This window comes from Schistocerca piceifrons, chromosome 3 (assembly GCF_021461385.2).
Source record: "Schistocerca piceifrons isolate TAMUIC-IGC-003096 chromosome 3, iqSchPice1.1, whole genome shotgun sequence".
Lineage (NCBI taxonomy): Eukaryota > Metazoa > Arthropoda > Insecta > Orthoptera > Acrididae > Schistocerca > Schistocerca piceifrons.
In genome coordinates this window covers 794,276,531-794,302,725 of record NC_060140.1, presented here as the reverse complement: position 1 = coordinate 794,302,725, position 26,195 = coordinate 794,276,531, and positions in this window count along the sequence as shown.

The window sequence follows — 26,195 nt, the reverse complement described above, 5'->3', positions numbered from 1 at the left end:
CAGCACAACAAATTTCATAGTAAGACACAATACGCAGTACACCATGAGGTAGCATTAAAACACTTGACACTCAATGTTTAGATCCTGTGCATGTGCATCTTCATTTTGTAGCTTGGTTCTCTCATACCCTATGTAGTCAATAAAATTATCAGAATATAGCACAGAAGCTGAGTTGCAGATAGGCACAACATAAAGACTGTCACAAATATAGCTTTTGACCAGTAAGACCTTTACCTAATTTCGACAAAAAAAAACACGCATAAGCAATCATGCAAAAGCAACTCACACACAAACATGACTGCGTCTCAGGCAACTGAGGCCGCACTATGTCACAATTGTTATATTCCATCTTTGATTTTCCATTGTTTGAAATTATCAGAATAATATTTTTCTGTTACTACACTGCATCGTGACTCACAATGATGCACCACAAACATTGGGAACTCTTAACACTGCAACTCCATTGCACATTGTTGGTGGCCAGTGACATTCCTTTCTTAATCTTGCAGCAGCCACATTATTGATACACATCATCAATAGCCAGCCAGAATCCATATGAAAAAATTATTAAATAAAATGATGAATAATATCAAATAGAAAATACATTACATGTAACACCAGTAACCATTACATAATCTGTTGTTTTATAGATTGTTAATATGGACATAATTAGACTCAGTTAATGAATAGCGACCTATCAGTTTTCATTATTCAGTTTAGCATTTCTAATTTTATAATTTATCACAGGACTCACTTTGCCCTCTTAAATACTTTTATGTTTCATAGATCATTTTTAATCACAATGATGTGTATCATGTCATTTAAAGTTCATGTTATACATTCACATGGAAAGGATTCTTTTTTCAAGATGTAAATTACCAACCCATTTGTTTTCATATCAGTGGTAATTAGCTTTTATATGGTATTCTTCATACTTGTGATAACAGACCAGTAAACCACTTAGATTAACAAGTTTGTCATAAATTAACAAATGCAAAATAAAACATCGCTGCAGCAGCGACTTTGATATCTGAACTAAAAACATACAAGACAGACATTGTAGCTCTACAGGAAGTTACATGGCTTGGAGTAGGGACACACATGGAGGATAATTGTGTCATTTTTTTATGGGGGAGATGAAAAACATCATGAATGTGGCACTGGTTTTGCTGTTAAGAACAGGATTGTTAATCGGGTTAAGGAATTCCATCCCATTAACAAAAGAATGTCTTGCTAACAATCAAACACCAGTGGTACGATATAACATTCATAAGTGTCCATGCACCGACTGGAGATTATACTGAGGATGAGAAATATGAGTACTATGGGAGAGTAGTTGAAAGTATTCCAACAAGAAATATGAGACTTATCTTAGGGGACTTTAATGGAAAAATAGGTAAAGAGGATATGTTCATCCCCACAATAGGAAAAAATAGCAAGCAGTCAACCACAAACGAAACTGGATTAAAAATGATTAACTTTCCACTGTCAAAGAATATGAGAATTTGCTCGACGATGTTCCCTCACAAAGATATACACAAAGGTACATGGTGCTCTCCAGATGGCAAAATAGTAAATCAGATTGACCATGTTATGACAGAGCAACGTTTTACTTCATTTATAAGTGATGTCAGAACGTACAGAGGAACTGAAATTGGCTCAGATCATTTCCTAGTGGTAGGAAAGATGAAAACCAAGATGATTTGGAATCAACAACCAAAAGCCACACCAAAACCTAATTTAGACATCGAATGACTGAAGGAACTGTCTGTTAAAGAAGCCTATGTGATTGAAATAAGTAACCGATTTACAGCATTGCAAGAAGCTGAGGAGGCAAATAGTGTTGAAGGCTTGGGAAAGAATAAAGACTGTAGTAACAGATGCAGCAGAAAAAACACTGGGCAAGAAAAAGAAAACGAAGAAACGGAAATGGTTCAACGAAAAGTGTCAGAGAGCAGTAGAAAGGAGGAAAGAAGCCAGGATGTTATGGCTGCATAAAGGACAGGAGGGAGACGTTCAATGCAGTTAGAAGAAAAACAGCAAGAGTTCTGCAAACAGAGAAAAGGAAATATATAACTGGAGTCCTGGTATCTGTAGAAGAGGAAAGAAGGAATGGAAAGTCAAAGAAGTTGATTCAGTATACAAAGAGAAGTAAGAGAGGTTATTAAAGTGAAAACCTATTCATAAAAGATAAACACCAAAATATGCTAACGCAGCTGGAAGGTATCCTAGAAAGATGGAAAGAGTATTTCTCAGAAATTTTAAATTGCACTGATCCGAACATAACCTTCAATTATGCAATGTCTAAGAGTGACAGCATTAATAATGAAGAATGTAGAATCACAGAACAGGAAGTGATCCACTCCATTCAAAAGCTCAAAAACAACAAGTAGGCAGGCAAGGACCAGATATCAGCAGAGATGTTAAAAGAGGGCGGAAGCAAACTACACGAAGAAATTTATAGCCTTATCACAATGATCTGGAAAACTGAAACGCTGCCTTAAGATTGGAAAACTGCAATAATTTGTCCCATACACAAGAAATGAAACAGAATGGAATGTGTAAATTACAGAGGAAACAGTTTGCTGAACATAACATACAAAATCCTGTCAATGACCATTCTGGAAAAAATTAAACCATATGCAGAAAACATTATTCAAGATTACCAGGCTGGATTTCGAACAAACCGCTCCAAAACTGATAATTTGTTTACTATACGACAGATCTTTGAGAAATACTGGGAATTTAACAAAAACGTCCACTGTCTCTTCATTGACTTCCAGCAAGCCTACGACAGCATCCACAGAAGTAGCCTCTACAACACATTACCAGAATTTAGTATAGCCAGTAAAATCATCAGGATGATACAACTGTGCATGAATGGCTCCCAGGCAGCAGTGACGTTCAGAGGATCCATATCCTCCACCTCTCCGATTTAAACAGGCTTACGACAGGGAGACGCTCTTTCATGTGTCCTCTTGAACATTGCATTAGAGAAAGTGGTTCAGGAGAGTAATTTATATCTATACAATGGTCTCCGATTCGAACACAGTGAAGTAAAACTCCTGGCTTATGCAGATGATACAGTGTTGCTGAGTGAAACTGAAGAAGAACTGAAAGACATGTACAGATCTCTCAGGCACAGTGCCAGCAAAATCGGGCTTTTGATTAACCAAGGGAAAACCGACTATGTGGAAATAGGTCGAGTCATAAACCCAAATCCTTACTTTGATATTGACCAACATTCTAAATTCAGAAAAGTTCTTCAGTTTAAATACCTTGGATCACATTTCAACAGTAAAAATATCATAACAATGGATATAAATGAAAGAATAGCCTCAGGGTCAAGATATCTGTACTCACTAATCAACCCACTCAAAAGTAAAGCTTTGTCAATCATCACAAAGATGAAGATATACAACACTATTATCTGCCCCATAGTACTGTATGGTTCAGAAAACTGGACGCTTACAAAGAATGAAAGAGAAAAACTGAATGTTTTTGAAAGAAAAGTAATGAGAAAAATCTGGGGACTTGTATTGGAGAATGGCGTATGGAGAATTCGAAAGAACAATGAAATTTATCAGTTAATGAATCAACCCACTATCATCCAGAAATTAAAAAGTAGGAGACTGCAATGGGCTGGACATGTGGCCAGAATGGAAAACCACAGAATCACCAAGAAAGCATTTGAAGGAACTCTCCAGGCAACAAGACCTTTGGACCGACCTTGTGCAAGGTGTAAAGATGACACAGAGAAGGAAATCGCAGCATTAGGAATTTCTGCAGGGTGGAGAGAGGCTGCGAGAGATAAAAGGCGGTGGAAGCAGATCGTTGATGCAGCGCGTGGTCTACAGGGCCTGTGATCGCTGAGAAGAGAGAGAGAGAGAGAGAGAAAATAAAACATAGTATATACTCAAATGGCTGTAAATGTTGCTATCTCAGAACTTTAGTCACATGCAAACTAACCTGACTACAGATGATTCTAGCTCAGTGGCAACTGATTTTTGCTTCATGTATAGTGGCTCTTTAAAGACATATGCACAATTGTTTATACAAACTAAGTACAGTGTAATTACATATTCAATAATTACACAAAATACAGGAATATTTGTTAATACACATATATCTTAGACATATTGTATAACAATAATCTGGGTTCTCTTCCAGCAGCAGAAATCATAGGTTTTATTATACATAGTGGAATTATGGCCATGCTTATTTATTTCTGGGATTAAGAAAGCTCATTAAGAATATTCAGGTTGTAAAAATTTTCTTCTGAAAATATTTCGTTAAGTAGCAGACAATTCCTGTAAAATTACATATTTTTGGAAACAGAAAAATTAGGTCTATTGCAAACTCTTAATTTTTTAAAAGATGATTTTGAAGATTTAAATGTTCTCAAAATCAACAAACTTCAATAAAGATAAATTTTTAATTACTTAATTTTCTGATAAGATGTTCTACAGGAACAAGAGAATGAGGGCTTTCATATAATGTGGGTTAATCACTGCCCCAGGTGCCAAACCTCGCTATATTGCAAACTCGCTATGGAGCAGAGCTGATGCTTCACTTGCATCAGCTAGATTTCCATCATTGCCAGCTGCTGTTGTGCTGCTGCAGCATTCTCAGAATATGTCATTCACTGCCTTTCAGCTTCATCCAGCTCCTGGGCCACTATCATTGCAATGCTATATGAAAATTAACTAATACGGAATGTTCCTGTTGTGAAAGCATTCTTTAGTCCGCACTTTCTGTAGCAATGAAGAGTACATCCTGTGGCTTCCTGCACACATATCACTGTCATCAGAAGTAGTCACCTGGCAACACTGGTAGCAGCCAGCTGTAACAGTATCAAATATTGTTCTAGTTAATGTGAATGTAGTTGAAATGTAAGCTTTTCTTTTTAGTCTTCACTTAAATGTGTTCAAATTTCACCCAAGGCCTACACTAACAAGAAATTCAACACTACTTCAGGATGTCACATGTTACAATTTACTTTATATTCGTCTTTACGTTTGGAATAAATATGGCAATTCATTCAAACATCACAGGATATGTCATAAAGCTTGACAAAACTCTGCAAGTCACTCCTCTAAATCTTCAACCGTATCCACGAGAGTGCTGCACACTTCATTTTCGAGATGACCCTGGACAGAAAAATAAAGAGGAGTGAGGTCAGGTGACCTTATATGTGCATCATATGTTGTCTTACATCAGCAGCAAAATGTGCCTGTCCCATATCATGCAAGTAAAACATTTCTCAACGTTGCACAAAGGTAGGTCATGGATGAATTTTGAGCCCAGTTAATTGGCCACTTAATTTAGGGCTTGCATTAAAAATACATATGTATTAACTAGGACAGTATAACATGCTAAAGACAGTGGCGGTTTATAACTACACATTCACAGTTATCTCTCAAACAGCTTATTTGTGGACGCATGATTACTGCAGCATTTTCCCTTCTGTTACTGAATAGTTTCTCCCATATCATCTTTTACTTTTCATTGTGATCCACTCCCTACATCTGATGGCAACATTTTTATTACAATGCTTGTAGATAAATAAATAATCTCACGTGGTTCACAGTTTGGTGCAAATATACTCATCACACAACATTTCAGTTATCACTATTTAAACTGGTACTGTCTCTAGCAACTGAACCAAGGTTCACTGCAGGAAAAGTGCGAATGCTTCTGTTTTGATATTATTAATGTCAAGGTAATTTGACTAATAAATTGCAACTGACCTTCAATTCAGAATAAAGGACACTTCGCCAGTGCTCAGTGTTGAGGAATAAACTATTTCTTGTTCTTTGTGGTCTTCAGTCCAGAGACTGTTTTGAGGCAGGTCTCCCTGTTTGTCTATCCCCAGCAAGCCTCTTCATCTCTGTATAACTACTTTTGCCTTAATCGATTAGATCCTGCTTACTTTATTCAAGGTTTCGTCTCTCTCCACAATTTTATCCCCCAACACTTCCTTCCCCTGCCAAACTGGCAATTACTTGGTGCCTCAGGATGAGTCCTGTCAACCGATCCCTTCTTTGAGCCAAATTGTGACATAGATTACTTTTTCCCCATGCAGTTTCAGTAACTCCTCTCTCGTTATTTGTCTTTGGTTTGTGGTCCAGTGGTTAGCATCACTGCCTCTAGTTTCTCAGTAAAGCTATTATTTTCTGCATAAAAAATTAAACATCGTGGTTTCTCAATCGCATGTGGTGTCTAACATGCAGTCTTCCTCATTCGATTCAAACGAAACTATTCGGTGAAACAAACAGATTTTTTTTTGCCACTTGTAGTCGCACAGCACAGCCTGATAATGAACTAGATTTCGCTTCGCTGTTGCCCATAGTTCCTGTGGTACTTCCAAAATAAGTAAACCACCTGGCATATTTTGAAAAGTTTAAGGTGAAGAGTCTAGTCACTGGCCACTTTACAATTGGTTTGTTTTAGGTCACACATTGCTGTGTACAAAATGCAGCTAATGTATTGAAATTATTTTTCATGCTGGCAGGAGAGGCATATCTCTTTCGAGTCCCAATTAAATAAGTGATACATTTGGACATGTGCCCACAGCATTTTAAGATTCCCCACACTAGATACTATGCCTGTGTGCTATGCGGAGCTGCCCTGTGTTTCTCTTTTTTGTGAGTTGCCAAAATAAGCTGAAGCACCCTCTTGCATGTGTGCTTTCAAGCTGGAAAGACGTCTTGACCGATGCATTTATTTCTGTGGTATCTACAGGCAACATGTCGTTCACACAGGAGGACTGTTCATAGATGATCTTTTTCGTCCATTTTATTGAAAACCGGCCTTGTCTATGGAATTATGCAACGAAAAGAGCAGATGTGACCAGCTTGGGATGGTAGAAGAAAGCAACGGAATTTAAAGCAATAAATAAGAACTTGCTGTGAAATCCATAGCATCGTTTTCGAATTCTTATCTTCGTTGCTCTATTTTCTATAATAAAAACTACAGTTTTTTGTCTTTGTTAGTTTTATTCTAAGATTTCTTTATTAATAATGAATTTTTATTTTTATATGCTCTTGATCTTTTACTGAAAAGATAAGGATGGGGATATCTTTGGACCATAGTTATTTGGCACATCATAATCATACAGAAAGGCATTGATACATGTTGAGAAAAGATATAAACAGAGAAAATAGGTTTACAATAATTAATCACTTTCTTACCACGCACCAAAATTGAAGTATGATATTTCCTTTTGACCATCATTTAGGTTTGTTTTCTTTACAAATACTTTCACTTTACAGGGAACCAGATACTGTAAATATCAAACACAGGCTATGCTAGCTTATGCAGAAATGAGATGGAGAAATTTCTTCATCCTAGATTAATATTTTCGTATCCCACTCCACCATTTGGTCTTGTCTTGAGAGGAAGCTGGAAAATCAAAAGTGAAGCCTTCAGCTTCATGTAAAGTTTGATTTTTCGGGATATATTATATATGTTTGATACAATACTGAGGTTTTTTGATCTAGTCTCGACAGGCACAATGATTCTGTTGCTAGCTCTGTCATGTAATGCAAGTCTAGCATTTACTCCCAGTTTGGCTACTGCAAGTAGCAGGCAGGCCCTCGGAGCGTCTTATGAGGTTCAAGTCTAGTGTTTTACTAGTTTCTTTAGTTACTGCTCGTCTTTTTTTCCCAAGGAATGGAGTAATAATTGTGACAGCAAAATAATGCATGGGATGACATCCACGGAGTATTCATAACTTCGGATCACATCGCGTTTTTATTGAAAAATATATAAATATTTAACAAAATATTTGCCAGTCACTTTATACATAGTGTTCAAATGGCTCTGAGCACTATGGGACTTAACATCTGTGATCATCAGTCCCCTAGAACGTAGAACTACTTAAACCTAACTAATCTAAGGACAGCACACACATCCATGCCCGAGGCAGGATTCGAACCTGCGACCGTAGCAGTCGCGTGGTCCCGGACTGGAGCGCCTAGAACCGCTTGGCCACCGCGGCCGGCTATACATAGTGTGCTAATTACACAAAGAATCACATGTAAGTCAGGATACTGAATATTTATACTATCACTCTCGCTTCTGATCAACTTCACTTTTACGCCCTGGCAAAATTTACTGTGGTCAATGCCAATTTTCGGCAAATCCATAGATACATCAACACCATCAACTAGAAAGACATTTCCCAGAAGAAAGGTCGATATTTGTGCTGCATTTCTGTAGGAATTCAGTACGTAGTATACAGTTCACTCTTAACTATCGACTATTAGAAACATGCATTCAGTCTCTACATTTTTCAGATTTATAGGCAGGTGGGACTGTATTTTCATATATCAAGATCTGGTGCCTACAGCTCCTAGGACCTTGCAGTTACTGATGGTTAAATTGGTCACTATAACATTTTCGCACAGTCTTTTTGAACAGATCAGTGTAGACCATGCTAACAGCAGAACCTGTATCTAAAATTATGGTAACCAGAATAATACCTACAAGCGTACTAACTGCTGATTGTGACACTGTAGTATGTTCATTACTACACTGACTACACTATGGTAGAGTTCATCTCCAATACCCTCCCCATTACTGGAATGTAGTAGAAGAACATTCTTTATTATTACATTTCAAGTGGCCAGTCTAAACTTTTTGGACTGCTTATTCCTCAAATGCATCGCTCAAACTTTTTTACAATTCCTGATGACTCTACACAAATAAAAATTTAAATTTATTCTGAATCTTAAATCTCTGAAAGTTCTTCACTGGTTGCTTCGAAATTTTGACACAACATTGCTTTGAAATACACGCGTGTTCTTATATACATACTGAAGTGACGTATATATATATATATATATATATATATATATATATATATATTGGTGTTGGGACATACTACTTCTTGGACATTATATTAGTGTCTTGTAAATATTGTAAATCCATCACAGTGGCAGATGCATATGGGGGGCGCGCGGGGCGCCCCTCATTTCCCCCTGTCTCCCTTGTCAGTCAGTCCGCACGCTATTCGTTCGTTTCTTTCATCAGTCGACTCAACTGAATCGAGTTATCGAGTAGTTCTACTTTCCTATGTAGTACGCACGTCCGCATCATCGTATTTCATACGTTTCTGTCTGGCGCATAGATAGCTAACACATACTTACGACAAAAGTCGAGGCCATTCTAGTGATCTCGACACGTTACTATATCTGGCATTAGTACGAGCAAAGTCGCGAATATTCCACTGATTTCTTGTACAGAGAAACTTCGATAGGTAGCGTTATAAATATGGACTTTCTTAAACTTTGCATGTGACTTGATTATTTTTTATTACGGTAAAAGTAAAGGTAGCTCAAGGTATCTTCAGCGCCCCTTCCTTGAGGTTTTTCTGTATCCGCCACTGATCCATCATGGCATTTTTCTTACGAGGCAGAAGGGACAGAATTAGGCAGCAGATTGAAGAAGTAATGGCTGATAATGAAACTGATAATTCTGAAGACAGAGAATTCGATTTTGAAGAAATGCAGGTTCCACATTGTAAATATGATTCTGACACCGAACAAGAAGCATCGGGTGACGAAACAAAAGACAGTGATTTTGGAGATAGTGACTTGTTTGTCGGTGAAGAGGTAGCAATATATAAGTCACGTGCTCTGCCGAAGGATACGCTCACACGCCCGCATAACACTGTAACATATTTACTGGGTGCGAAAAGTGCTATAAATTCTCTAAACTAATAAAAGTAAAATAAAGGCATTTCTGGGGTTATTGTTCTAGACTGGTGCAATACATGCACAATGACTAAGTCTATAAGATTTGCGGCGAACATATGGCACAGGAATTGAAATATTTCATTTCACCATGTGCATAAACAGATTTTTTTATTGGTGACTCATATTTTACAATAAATACACAAGACGTGAAAGCAGTAGGGTCAGGGCGGCATGAGAGCAATTCTGATACCAAATTGACTTCAAATTGATATGCAAATTAATTAAACTGATAAATTAATTACCTTCAAAAACGCCAACCCCCACCCCTAGATGACGTCATATGTGTCTCTCAGTCTGCACTGGGATCCCAGACGCCTCCCCCCTCTCCCCATCCCCCTCCCCCACCTAGCTATTGGCGCAAATTTCGGATTTTGTGGGACTTTCGAATTTTTGTGGGATTTTCCTTGTCCCAGGGTTCTGCTGACATCCCACTCCACCCAATACCCGGATACTGGAGGGAAATTAAAAATGGCTGTACCATTTCTGAGACTCAAACCCTGGACCTTCTGGAAGTCCAAGTGCACCAACCCCTACATATGAAAACTGTAAAGATGCTGGAGACAAGGGTTTGATTAGTGTACTTCATTTATTTCGGTTGGGAAATTGAAGTAAAGATAGGTCCCAACTACGCTATTAATATTACAGGTCGTTCCTAATTGTTCAACTATATGCACAGCACTACACAAATGCCGCCTTTAATCGCAATACAGCTCAAAAATTGACGATGTCGTACAACTGGTGTTATCCAGTTGGGAAAAAATTTCACACTACCACTCAAAATTAGTGGCAGACACACTCAAACTCCACCCTTTTCCTAGAAGCTAGCCGGGAAAAGGCTGCGGTATAAGTTACTATCTTTATTTTTTTGGCGGGAAATATATTCAATGGACGAGATGATGGTGTTGGACAGAGTCGAACTTAATAAGTGCTTTACATGTAAGCATACAGAACAGGGCTGTGTCTATAGCTGTTTGACGCCAGAGTTCGCAATAGACACCTGCTCGGCAATCACCTTGCAGCCCAGTAATCAAAGCCAATACACATAACTACAGCTGATGGGAAATGCATCACGATTCTAGGTAAACATCGAAATTGTCGTGAAAAAACCAACACTCGTAATCAACGGGTCATAATACAACACATGTACTTCGGATTGTGACGAAATCATTGTAATAGCACTACCTCAAAAACAGACCTCAGAAGATTGCAGAGGGACACCAGTTGAAGCTGTGTTCTCCTCGATGGACGTTCACGAACAAACCAACTTGGTGGTAGTCTTACGCACCACCCCCTTCCTCACCTCATAGGGGCCTGTTCTATCTCGCCACTGGTGGTCCATAAAGAGATCCTTCTGGTGGCATTGATATACTGCCTCCAGTCTGTGTAAATCAGTCACAGATACCCATAAAAACAAGATGCTTTATGCAATCTCTTAAACGTATTTCTCAGAAAGACTGGACCCCCCACCTCCTCCCCCCCGGAACAACAATGAAATTCTGAAGAACTTTCCAGATCGCTTTTTCAAACGTTTGACGCTTGGAAAACAGGGCCCTAAAGCAACTGCAGAACCCAGAGCAGCCTCCCACCAACCTGTTTGCAGAGTCTTCAGTGGCTGAGCGGTCAGCGTTATCGACGCCAACAAAAGCTACACACACAATAGACCACTACGCCGACATCCCTCAGCACAAAACAGAGCTAAATGAGAGCCACCCTGACCACGTGTTGTTAGTCTAAAAGGACAGCTGCAATCTCCCACACAACTTGGCCACCACACTCCTAGCACACCAGCCAGCAAGTGCATGCTGTGAAAATAATTCTGTGGAAGATTTGTATTTATCATCAATGGGTCTGTTATAATCAAGCATCTATTACAAAGGAAAACACAGTCACGATGATAATGAATGTCCTCTTTCCACGAAAATAGGCGCAGTCCCTTTTCTTTTAGTTTATGAGAAAAATCAGCATACAACTCGCATCTCATTATTTTGCAACATCCAACAAAGTGCACTACAAGCGGTTACAGATGCTGTACACCCCCTATACACGTCCACCAGGCATAAAACTTCTGCATTTTGCTTCGAAAACTACCGATCACCACAGAATGTCATCGTTATATCGAAACCGTCAACAGAATACAGAAAAAGCAAGAATTTAAACTCTAAAGGAAAAAACATCCGTGTTAAGCAATTTCTTCCAGCTTGGTGGACAAATTACATGATCTGAGAGAGTCTCTCGAGTTCAGATCGTTGTCTGTAAATAAACTGCCTTGCACTTGTGTATTAGAAACATTTCAGACACGTGAAATAACATTAGAGAATGCAATCTTTCATTCCATTGGCTCACATATGAGGAAAAAAACACAATCATTTTTATGTTTGTCAACAACATGTTATAATTCAAGAGGAAATTGCTGTTTTGTATTCTATGGCAAGTCCCATTTTACCAATGCGATGCTATTTCACTCTGGCGTTTATGAAACATATTGTGAGAGCCTGTCTTGTAATACAACCTCCCATAAGATTTTACTGTCTCTCTCTCTCTCTCTCTTCCAATTCATCGAAACAGTTACCATGTGTGCTTCCATTTGACATTTTTGCTTCATAACTCCCATCTACCGACATGTCTGCAAAGTTTCTAATCATACAGCAGATTCTCACGTTCTAGTTTTTTAAGCGATGTGTGTTTCACACAATCTACTAGTATGTTGGAAAGGGGGGGGGGGGGTGGAACACTATCATTTCTAAGTTCCGCAATGACCTATAATTCAAGTAGAGTCTGATTTATAATTACAGGTTATGAAGTGTGAAATAAGACAGGACTAGTGGTAACACCTGTTATTTAAACCCGCAATCATGACGATAATAATAAAAAATGGTCATGAATCCACAAGAATAGATACAGCCGATTTCCATAAGCTTTATGAGAAAAATCGGTGTAGTTTTGGGAGAACTATCTGCATCCAGATTTTAACCAGTCATACCATTTCCTGTAATAGAACCTCGTATAAGATTTTACCGCATCTCTCTCTTCCAATATATCAAAGAAACCAATACCATCAGCATGTTGTCATCAAGAATATTACATTTACATGTATAACTCCATTGGAGCATGTGGCCATTGCTCAATGTCACTTGCATAAATCTGCATAAGATTTTAACGACTGTACTGGAGGAACAGCATATTCAACAGACAATCAGTCACAAGAGAGAGCTCCTCTACTGTTCCTCCGCGAGCAGTTTAATACATTGTCTTTTCAGCTGTAACAAGTCCAAGCAGTGTATGACTACAGTTTTGTACATCACGCCAACACTTTTTACACGACTTTGAGGTCTGTGTCAGGTGCTAAACCGACATTAACACGTTTAGAACCTTTGGCACTCACAGAAAACTAAACTACACATGATGTAAACTATGCAGCTCCCACAACACGCAGGTTGGTGGAAATAAAACACGGAGGCGATGTTCTCATTGACAAAAATGTGGAAGACATCATAAAATATGGAATCTGGAAGAGTTTGCAGCATCATAAAGCATTTCCAACAGCTATCCAAAGATAATGACCTATACAATTAATAGGGTTAGCAGATGTCTTGGCGTTCCGCTTCGTAGAGCGTTGTTTCTTCATTTTGCAGTCATGTACAAGATAACTGTTCCAGTGTTGACCATCACCAGCAGGTGCCGTTCACAGCTCATTCGAGGTAGTAGAAATAAAAAGAGGTACTGTTATCTTCCTGGCGAAAAAAAATTTAAAAAAACATTTGGAAAGCACCACAGCATATCGAAATAGGATGGATCTGCAGCACTGAGCAACGCTTCTGAACAACTCTCTGAAGGTGATGACCTCTACATTTAATCCCATGCTCGATAGTGACAAGTAACAGATATCCAGTGTCCCTCCAAGGCTCCCTCCATCTTAACCAAGTGGTGTCAGTCAATCATTAAGCAGTAATCAACAGCACACCAGTGGATGGATGGGATGGGAAAGACACTGTTCATATGGGGCGCTGTACAGTGATACGCACCACAGTTGATAGCGCTAAGGATTTTAGCGATATTATCAGTTGTTCTGTAATTTCAATGCCAGCCAATGACACAGAAGAATGCTCCCCATCTTCTGTGTCATCACTAAATCACTCCTCCACTACTTTGCACCTACAATTCACTAGATTGTGAATGCAGCTAGAGGACTGTACAGAACATCCATGCGGCCGAATACACCAAGGTATACCAGACAGCGTTCTATGTCGATGCAATCTGGTTATCTACATATTTCCAGGACATCTATGCTTCTGAAGAATTTATGATTACAACTGGCCACATTCCCTCTGTGGCAGCGCATCACAGAGTATTCTAGCATTTGTAGGATAAAGTCGGAGACTGACAGATCCTACTCACTTTTTCCTTGACCAATCCTCCCTGCAACACCGATCTTACCCACGGCACCCATCCAAAAGCACAAGATCTCTCCAGATATGTGCGTGTCGCGGAGGGTAGTGCCTCTTATCATTGTCTAGTTGACATGAGATGTTGCAGTGATATAACAGACAGTTAAGAAGAAATGTGCTGTTTATACATGATGGAGCTCCAGACAGATGGAATGTGAAACATTTCACGTTAATCAACCGTGCTATCAATTCTGAAGCATTATTCCACTGTCTAGAGTCAGTACCAGGAAGGTACCGACGTGAGATAAATGATTATAGAGCATAAACACACACTTCGATGGTTTCACAGTTCTGCACCTAAAAAATGCTATATTTTTAATGACATACAGTTTCCAAAGTATTAGTTGTGGGGGATGCAACGCTCTTAATACTCTAATGCAGGATATATTTGTCCAACATCAGACATGCAACCACTCCAGAAATTTCCAACGAAAATGACTATGGCGACAAGCTTTAAACTGATAAAACTACTTCCTTCAACATTATTTTGGTGTCGTAGGAACTGCAGTCGGGTATAGTGGTATATCATCCAACTAATGTGCTGTTGTGAACCGTAAATACGAACAATACGATGGACTGTCTCCCTCCGTCCGACGGACGTATAACATACAAAAACTTGCCTGTCGGTGTGGCCGAGCGGTTCTAGACGCTTCAGCCTGGAACCGCGCGACCGCTACGTCGCAGGTTCGAATCCTGCCTCGGGCATGGATGTGTGTGATGCCCTTAGGTTAGTTAGGTTGAAGTAGTTCTAAGTTCTAGGGGACTGATGACCTCAGATGTTAAGTCCCATAGTGCTCAGAGCCATTTGAACCATTTGAACACACAAAACAGCGGATCTTTAAGAATATAAAAGGAGGCGTGATAGGCACAGAAAGATGCCGTGGTTTGTTGTTATTATTGGCGAATCTAGACAAGATTGTTACGAAATATCGGAAATATAACTTGCATCATAGATGTTATCCTCATTAGCAGGATGAATTTAAATTTGATTACACCCCCTACAGAATCGTTTTGCGAAAAGTTTTCCGCTATTTGTGGGGCTGTAGCATTATTGATTATAACATACAAGCCATTGAAATCGAGACTTTATGAGTGGTAATATGCATGCTTAGTCTCTATATGTATGTGTGTAGAGCTGTAAGAGGCCGACGGTTGCAGTTCGAATGCATAACTTGCTAAATGTTCGTCTATAAATTACATTTCCGGGGGTGTACACTTTGTAGGTACACGGTGGGGAAACTCTCACGGTCCAGGATGCAAAGAGCAGTCGACGCACTGTCAAATAATGAATAACTTATTACTAGGATAAAAAATATATCCGAAATCTACTGTTTGTAGATGTCCTGAGATGGTTATGGGGATGTATCAGAGTTGTAAGGCGTAAACAAGAGCACTGAAGCCCACTGTTAAGCCATAAGAGCATATACTTCTGGGGAAAAAATAAATATCAGAGCAACAGTAGAAATCAACTATGCACACATGTCAACTGCCTGTTGCAGATCCTTGCACGGTAGAGTGGAAGTCAGATGAACGTGTAGAACTGTGTCAGACTTTGAGTTTCCATCAAATATATCACTACATGAGTCAGCAGACAAGCACTCTGGCGTGCCATAGCAGTGCAGGGATTTTTTTTCCAGACTACGAGTTTCCAATCTGCGCCACTCGTTGGGTCTCATCTTGGAATGACGCAAGTGTTACTATATTTCTCATGATCTTCCTGTCCACAATGCATGCATGTAGATCATCGGGAAGAGGAGAATTCTTAGGATTTTTTAGTAGGCTTGTGTATGGGACACGCAAATATCCTCACATAAAATCAAAGTATGCAAGGGTATGAAGGCAATATAACCATATACGTATGGAAAATTATTTTTAAAAATATGAAAAAATCACATAAAATCGGTAAAATCGAGGAAAACCTGGTATAATTACGACAAATTGTTGGTAAATACGTAAAATTGAGGGAAATACGACGAAATATCACGAAAAAGCTTGCAATATTACTTAAACTGACTGAGAATACATAAAATTAGGGAAAAAGTACTACTAAATGAGTGGAATTGAGGTGGGTTGGCGATACCCAGACACTCAAGATCACCGAGAGAAGCTTAAAAATTATGCTCTGGTTGCATTCACTTTTAACACTCTCCCTTCCCCTGTAAACTAAGTGGGTTTTCGCAACACATACTCCAACAAAGGCGACATTGGTATTACAGAGAGGCGCCACATTCAAGCAGGCAAAACATATGTATCCCAATCCATAACTGTGTTCTCACACATGCAGTCGAATACATATATTACTGAATTATGGCCAGTTCTCACAAACAAAGTTATTCCTTAATTATTAAGGAGAAGAATCATTGTGCTTCAGACACAAGCCATTCCCTAGAGTGTCTGTAGGAGACTGGACCAATGTCACATGCATCACTTTAAACAGTGTGAGGGGGTGTATTCAAGAGTGTGGTGTTAGAACGAAACTGCTATATTATCCTATACATGAGGAAAACTACCTAACATCAGACCAGGAATAATTCTTTGTGCAATAGGAATGCTGCCAGAGCTGTTATAAATGCTACTCTAAACAGCACTAAGAGCGTTACATGTTTTTTGGCTACTGATCGCAGTGCTTACTCCCTCGTAAGTTGCTGCTTCGTTGTGTGCATTTTCGTGCAGCAGGGTGTTGGCAGTACCTGAGTGTATCAGCTATTGAAAATATTCATATCATTTTTTCTTCGCTCTATTTCCTAGTGAGACACAGGTGCATCTGTCAAGACTGATACTACTACTTCCAATGATATGCACAGCTGATGTAGGAAGTGTGACTGAGGGTACCTAGTTTCCGACTTAAAAAGACATATACAATCCATTAATTTCCTAAGAGACATAACGGCAGTCTCTGAACTTCGTTCTAGTTGGCTTATAAGCAGCTCAGGTGGTGGAAATACACTGATTTTATCATCCTAGGACACAAGAATACTGTAGAAGAAAGTATGTTTAGCATTTTAAAGTCTGTCACCGTAGTGACTGGGGTAGGAAGCTTGCTGGGTGGTTGTATGTCTGATGTTGGACAAATACATCCTGCATTAGAGTATTAAGAGCATTGAATACCGCAAAACTAATGCTCTGGAAACTGTATGCCATTAACAATATAGCATTTTTTAGGTGTAGAACTGTGTAACCATCAGAGTGTGTGTTCATGCTCTATGAACATTTCTCTCATGCCAGTACCTTTCAGGTACTGACTTCAGACAGTGGAGTAATGCATCAGAATTGATAGTGCAGTCGATTTATGTGAAATGTTTCAAACTCCATCTATCTGGAGCTCCATCATGTATAAACCACACATTTCTTCTTAACCATCTGTTATATCACTGCAGCGCTTTCATGTTGACTATGCAGTGATCAGAAGCAGTAAGTACCCTCCTCAACATGCAAGCATCTGGATGGCATCTTTTGGATGGCTGCCATGGGTAAGATTGGTGCTGCAGGGAGGACTGGTCGAGGATAATGTGGGAGGGAACTGTCAATCTCCGACTTTATCCTACGAATGTGACAATGCTCTGTGATGCCCATCCACACAGCGATACATGGCCAGTCGCAATGTAAATTCTGCACTATAATAGATGTGCTGAAAATATGTAGATAACTGAATTGCATTAGTGTAGGATACTATCTGGAATACTTTAGTGTGTGTGGTCAAATGGGTGTTCTACACAGCCATCTATCTGAATTCACAATCTAGTATATGGCACTTGAAAAATAGTGGAGGGGTGACTTAGCAATGATGCAGAAATTGGGAAGTATTCTTCTGTAGCACTGGCTGGCCTTGAAATTATGGAACTAGTAGTAAAACTGCTAAAATTGATCATGCTATCAACCACAGTGTGTATTACCATACATTGCCCCACATCAACAGTGTCTTTCCTATCCCACCTGTCCATTGGTACACTGTTCATTAGCGCTTAATGATTGACTGATACCACTTGGTTGAGATGGAGGAAGCCATGGCGGAAAACTGGATATCTGCTACTTGAAACTGTTATCTCTTTTTACTTCTACAACCTGTAGTGAAAATGTGTAGTGAACAGCAGCTTCCGGTGATGGTCAACACTGGAACAGTAATCATGTACATGGCAGCAAAACGAGGAACCAAGCTCTTCGAAGCAGAACAATGAGACATTCGCTACCCACTATGGAAAATGAGAAGTGTATTTCGTTACCTTCGGATAGCTGTTGGAAACGTTCTACAATGCGGCAAACTCTTCCAGTTTCATTATCTTGTGATGTCTTCCACGGTTTTGTCAATGAGCATCATCGCCTCTGTGTTTTACTTCTACTATCCTGTATGTTATGGTAGCTGCTTAGTTTACACCATGCGATGTTCAGCTTTCTGTGAGTGCCAAAGGTTTGAAACGTGTTAATGTCAGTTTAGCACCTGACACAGACCTCAAAGTCATTTAAAAAATTGTTGGGGTGGTGTACAAAATTGTGGTCATACACTGCTTTGACGTGTTACAGCCGAAAAGACAATGTATTGAACTACTTATGGAGGAATAGTAGAGGAACTCTCTCTTGTGACTGATTGTCTGTTGAATATGCTCTCCCTCCAGTACAGTCGATAAAACTCTACGTAGATCTGTGCAAGTGATTTTGAGCAATTGTCATATGCTCCAACTGAGTGATACATTTATGTGTAATATGTTTGATGTCAACATGCTGACAGCATTTGTTCTTTCGACATATCGGAAGAGAGAGACTTGGTAAAATCAAATAGGAAATTCTATTAGAAGGAGTTGTATAATTGGTTAAAGTTTTGATGCAGATAGTTCTTCCGAAACTACACCGATTTTTCTCATAAAACTTATAGAAATCGACTGTATCTATTCTTGTGGATTGATGACAATTTTTATTATTGTCATCATGATCACATGTTTAAAAAACAGGTGTTACCGTCAGTCCTGTGTTATTTCGTACTTCACAGCCCCTAATTATAAAGTAGACCTTGAATAATAGCTCGTTGAAGAACCAGCAAATGATAGTGTTTATTTCCCCCTCGACACTAGTAGAACGCGTGAAACATGCTATGATTATCAAATTTCTTACAAAACTAGAACATGAGAATCTACTGTATCATTAGAAACTTTACAGATATGTGGATAGATGGGACTTATGGAGCAAAAACTTCAAATGTAAGCACGCAGATGGTAATTGGTTTCGATGTAATATGTAATGAAACAGAGAGAGAGAGAGAGAGAGAGAGAGAGAGAGAGAGAGCGAGAGAGAGACGTGGTAAAATCTTCTAGGAGGTTGTATTATAAGACAGGCTCTCACTATCTGTTTCGTAAGCCTTAGTATGTTGATGTCGAATATAAAATACACTCCTGGAAATGGAAAAAAGAACACATTGACACCGGTGTGTCAGACCCACCATACTTGCTCCGGACACTACGAGAGGGCTGTACAAGCAATGATCACACGCACGGCACAGCGGACACACCAGGAACCGCGGTGTTGGCCGTCGAATGGCGCTAGCTGCGCAGCATTTGTGCACCGCCGCCGTCAGTGTCAGCCAGTTTGCCGTGGCATACGGAGCTCCATCGCTGTCTTTAACACTGGTAGCATGCCGCGACAGCGTGGACGTGAACCGTATGTGCAGTTGACGGACTTTGAGCGAGGGCGTATAGTGGGCATGCGGGAGGCCGGGTGGACGTACCGCCGAATTGCTCAACACGTGGGGCGTGAGGTCTCCACAGTACATCGATGTTGTCGCCAGTGGTCGGCGGAAGGTGCACGTGCCCGTCGACCTGGGACCGGACCGCAGCGACGCACGGATGCACGTCAAGACCGTAGGATCCTACGCAGTGCCGTAGGGGACCGCACCGCCACTTCCCAGCAAATTAGGGACACTGTTGCTCCTGGGGTATCGGCGAGGACCATTCGCAACCGTCTCCATGAAGCTGGGCTACGGTCCCGCACACCGTTAGGCCGTCTTCCGCTCACGCCCCAACATCGTGCAGCCCGCCTCCAGTGGTGTCGCGACAGGCGTGAATGGAGGGACGAATGGAGACGTGTCGTCATCAGCGATGAGAGTCGCTTCTGCCTTGGTGCCAATGATGGTCGTATGCGTGTTTGGCGCCGTGCAGGTGAGCGCCACAATCAGGACTGCATACGACCAAGGCACACAGGGCCAACACCCGGCATCATGGTGTGGGGAGCGATCTCCTACACTGGCCGTACACCACTGGTGATCGTCGAGGGGACACTGAATAGTGCTCGGTACATCCAAACCGTCATCCTACTAACATAAGGATAATGATGGGAAAGAAAGCGCACTTGGGGTACCTCCACTAACCACCTCTTCCTAGGGACTGATGCGAAGTTTGAATTTTGGTGGTAAAGAAAGGTCACTTGGGCTGTCTCTACTAACCTAAGAAAATGGTGGGAAAGAAAGGGCACTTGGGCTACCTCCACTAACCTAAGTCATCTGACTGCAACCTCTTCCTAGGCATTGGCTGGGAGAGGACTCGACCTGTGCTGGACATAAGTCTTTGTTTTGCATGCACCAATCTTTATTTAAACAATTTGATGCAGTAAAGCCATCCAGTGTGTTCACCATGAGGCCCGGACTCCAACTGACTTAGTACACAGTACCACCACCAGAGGGCACTCTCATCTCTGACATAATCTAAGATGGCGTCATAACTTCAGCCGATGATGCAAGTACTATTTTCCATGATGGCGGGAAACAGTGTGCTCGCCACTAGATTCGGGCCTAGTACACAGTGCCGCCACTAGAGAGCACTGTCGTCCGTTCTGTGATGTAACGGAAAATGATGGAGGAAAATGGTGGGAAACAGTGTGGTCACCACGAGGTATGGACCTAGTACACAGTACTGTGACCAGAGGGCACTGTCATCCTTCCAGTGACATAACCCAAGATGACTGTCTGGTGGGGAAAATGACTCAGCCTGTGCCAGGCTGCTGGAGAGAGGAAGGAGTGTACTTTATTTATTTTGGAACGATTTATTTAGAGATGGATTTGAGATAGTATATTCATCATACCGATACAAAACACACACTCTGACATGCTTGGGATCATGCCACACAGCCCACAGACCTGTTAACTACCCCTAAATAACGCTCTGCAGACACGCAAACAACTCCTAAATTACCGAAATAATTTCAGTATGGACATGCAATCTCCTCCTAAATAATACAATACATTGATGTGCAGACATGAAATCAACTCGTAAACTGTCCAGATAACGCATAGCACAGCCCACAGATGTGCGTGCAAAATAATGCAACGGACACGCAAACAATGTACACAGGCATCCTGATAAATGACTCGCACAGCTGCCCAAGCATGAGGCAGCGACATCCCTTTCATACTTGATATCTGAGAAATTCCTCTTGAAATACATGTTCACCTATGCACCGCTGCTGACGCGACCAGATGGGAGTGAAGACCCAGTTGCAGAGCGCAATCACTCCAAGGGCACTCACACATGACACCACCTTGTAAAGTGCTGGATGCAAGCCAGCATGAACGTCACTCTCACTCCGCTGCCAACACCATATGAAAGCTCTTCGAGTGTTATACTGACATCACATGTCTATCTAAATAAGCGCCAAGTCATCCTCTGGACTGTGCATGTGTGTACTTACTGTTGCTGGCATGATGACACACAGCTGCAGTGTGGGACAGTGGGCGCACCGTTTGCCAATGTTTTCTGCAGATGAAACTTATTTTTTATGCAGTAAAATTATTTTCCACAGATCGCTAAATTGCAATGATAGTTAAACCTGCAAAAATTGTCTACAGATCATCAAATACATACAAGACTCACAAGAATATTGGAAGCCAGGAACATATTTACCAGCGTAACTACAATTAAATATTACGATTGCTGCTACAGTCTGGCTCCAATCAATGTACAGGCAATTTCTCCTCTTGATGGCTGTGGTTATGGAACGAATCTCAGTATCTATAGCACACAGAACCTTCCACATAAAACATCTCTCTCATACCCTCATAGTTATCGATGTGCTGAATCTATACGTCCCTCATGATAGGACACACATCATCTTCTCTGGTCATGCTACAACATAAGCCACAGTAACTTTACACTGCTATATGTACCCATTTTACACAAACATTGCAGTTATCTTTTATATCTGTACAGCTCCCGAAAAAATTATGGTATGCCAACACTCACACCAGCTACATGTCTCAATTCTCATAAGTCCTAGGAAATTATCTGACAAAGTCTTACAATCAGCGCTTCTGGAAGGTGCTACATCCTGCTAAGATTCTCTCAAACAAGTGTTATGAAGGGCAGGCGTCCAGCAGTATGAGTGATAATGAATACTGTAACCGAGGACATAATACTTGGAAAGACATCACCGACACAGGTTGGTGTACTGTAAGCATCAACACTATCGATAGAACAACAAGGAAACTGGGAACTCGTTCTTCCTCATGGTCCTAATGTGGCATCCTGTCCGTCACATGTTACCCTTCCTGCTTTCAACATACACAAACGTTCTTACCAGTATGTAGAGACTCCTATATCCCAGCACAAAGGATGTCTTGTGAATGAATGGAGTATTATGACTGGCTCTTATCGAATCTACCCGCTGAATTACTGAAGCCGCTGGTGTGGAAGCGCCATCCGCCTTTATTTTCTTTATACAGACGAGACTTTCAGCCGCAAAAAAACTATATTGCACCAACAACCAAACCCTGCAAGATGACCTACAGATCGTGAAATACGGAAAGACTCTTACTCAATCAGACTGCTCTCCCAACGAGGACAGGAGCTTGAATATTAGAGAATGAAACAGATCTCCAATCCAGCAATATACCATCGCATACCATGTTGATGTAGTAAACATACAATTCGAATCCTGTGCCATACTAAATCAGCCCTTTTACATGATTCATACATTTACCACGAAGACAGACAGCACTGTACACACTCCTCACAGCACTAGATATTTCCCTGCGAGGTCGGTGGTCACCCACCCCCAAAGTCACTCTCAGATCTGTTCTACAAATTCAGGTTCGTTCCCCTTCAGCACAAAAGTGTTACTGTTTCTGGTTCGGACCTGCTTGCATCCTTGCTTTTCTACATCCATCTCCAGACTCTGGGATTACAAGAACACGTGTATTTTCGCATGGTTTGCCATAATTTACACCATTTTCGTGGTACTTCTCGATATGAAGCAAACAGCAGTATCCTACCAATCGCTCGCGCAACACATTTCTGAAGATATAGACTGAAAATTATTTCTCTGCAAACCGAAAACTGCTGTAAACTACTGGCTTACAAGAAACTTGTCACACCTGCGAAGACATTTACGCGGAAACTCGAAAAAAATAGAGAAAACAAATATTTCCACTCACGAGTATCGATGTCAGTGATGTAGCAGTTTTCAAATCATCCCTATAATTTACAAGGTTAGCTAAGGTGTTTCTCATGTCAAGAGAACCGACATATGTGTCTTCCACGCACTAGATACAGGCACCACAATCGATCTTCTCCCAACTAAATAAAGGTGCGAAATATGTAGTGGCTGTCAACCAAACAATTTACATGGGAGGGAATAATGGTCCAGTGCAAACTCACCTCCATATTCAATCTTCTCAAATTTCCATGTGATCATGAAAGCTCTCCAACACATACTAAGAATTAGTACGTTATTCGGTCGTCTAGAGGACAATACAGTTAAGTCATCTACATTCCTACCCTCCCACACCCCTCTCCATTCAGACAGCTTCTACAGTTAAGAGGAAACGTGAATAATCCTGGTACAGGTACCAGGCTGCATGCTGAGCATGCACAGGTAGAATCATCATCCTAAGAAATGAGTCACATATATATTTTATCCCTGAACTTACAACTAAATGTTATGATCGCAGTCTCAGTTGAATGACATTCGATAGTGAGTGAAGTATCGGAAATACTCCCTGTTGATGGCTGTGGCTCTGGAAACAAAAGATCAGTACCATTCTTATGACTTAACATACTCTTCCCTTTGACATCACAGTACTCGACATCGAATCCATACCTACCTTATGTATGGACATAGTGATTTCCTTTGCATATGTTGAAACACAAATACCTACTTTATAAGCCTGATGCTCAATGCGAACCTATCATGCACCCTCTACTACTAAGTATAATACTTCGTCAATAACTGATCGCTGGCGGGACGAAATAATACTGACCCATAATCAACTATGGGTGTACATGTCTTATAAGTTTTTCTTGTGAGTGCCACCACCGTGTCTTAGAAAGAGATGTTTAATCGTTTTAAATATTAAAATACCTGATCCCAACAACTACTGTATGTTACTGTCACAAGCGGTATTGGTTCTACAAGTGCACACAAGTACCCATGTCACAAGCTATACTGGTTTCATAAATCTACGTATGGCATTACCTACGAATCGCTTGGTTTTTCCAGACAGATACCGAGACAGTGATTGTAGGAGTGTATATTATCAGACCAGCAGTCCGGTTACACGTAGCCCACGATGCAACCTCGTCATAAACTCGCTGAATTCTTAAAGTGATTTAGCTAAGGAATGTGGTATGAAACCGCTATTTGCAACCCCCTCACGTCGCCGCCACTAGATATTTCTCCAGTATTTGTAACGTATTCTGTCTCGATACTATGTCAGAGGTTCTGCAATATATCTACTGAGTTATAGGCGATGACTGATTGAGAAGGATCACAAACAGGAGTAGATGGTGTGCTGACTGAGGACGCAAGAAATGTACACTAGCTTTTCATATCTCTAGTGTCACGCTATCTGCTAGAAATGACGTCTATGATTTGGAATTAAGTCTTTCCATTCAACCACATACCTGCATGGATCCTATGGTGAAGTCCTCTAACGATTACAGTCAGTATCATATTTCTGGCACTCTCATATCTCGAAACGAGCCACCTTTCACGAACCTATCTGCTACAGTAAAATTCCAACATGGTTTTAGGTAGCCCCAATGCACCTCATGTCAAGAAAATTGTTGTTCTTTCCCATCCACCAGAGAAAAATTACGAACTATAAAAGCTCCACTAACTTCAACTGATAGAGAACTCAGTAAGATTTTTACCGCATTGCTCTCCTCCCTTATACTGATAACAAATACCACATGCATGCTGGCTTCGAGCACATGTGTCGATCCTAGTAAATTTACAGGTATTGACCCACTGCACAGACCTGTTTAAAGTTTCATCACCTATACTGTAGAAGGATGACCGCATCCCACAGACTATACTGTAAGTCGCAAGAGACGCTCCCTTGACCTTGTGTCGTTGTTTGAAACATTGCTTTTTTCTGCTGTAACACGTTTTGTTCACTGCCATACATTTTGTTTTTCCACCACGACTTTGAGGTCTGTGTCAGCTTCTAAACTGACATTAACATACTCTGATCCATTGCCTCTCGCAGAAAACTAGACATCGCATAGTGTAAATCATGTTGTTACTAAATATACCATAATACGCTGCACACACTGGATGATTTTAAGGGGACCACGCCCTGCCTATCTAACCCATGTTAATTTAGACAAGTATTTGACCCATTTCTGAAAAACCTATTTGATACAGGACCTTAATATTTTTACTGTATTTTACGTGATGCTAATAGAGTCAACTGTACTAAAATCTTCTATATCAATTTTATAGTTTTTAAGAAATACTTTTTTAAATTTATTAACAAAAATATTAAGTTTTTTCTACAGAAAATATTTTTGTGAACTTATATTTTTGTGAACTTCCTAATGGGGGAATATTAACGAATGTAGTACCAGAGATTGCTTTTTATTTTATACAGAATCTCTGAAAATTTCATTCATTTATCTCTGATAGTTTCTGATATAATGGGGTATATGTACTGAAAATTTTAGTTGGTGGGAAATTGACTTTAAAGAGAAAACTTTTGAAATTTGTTACTTACAGTTAATTAAAACTGTCC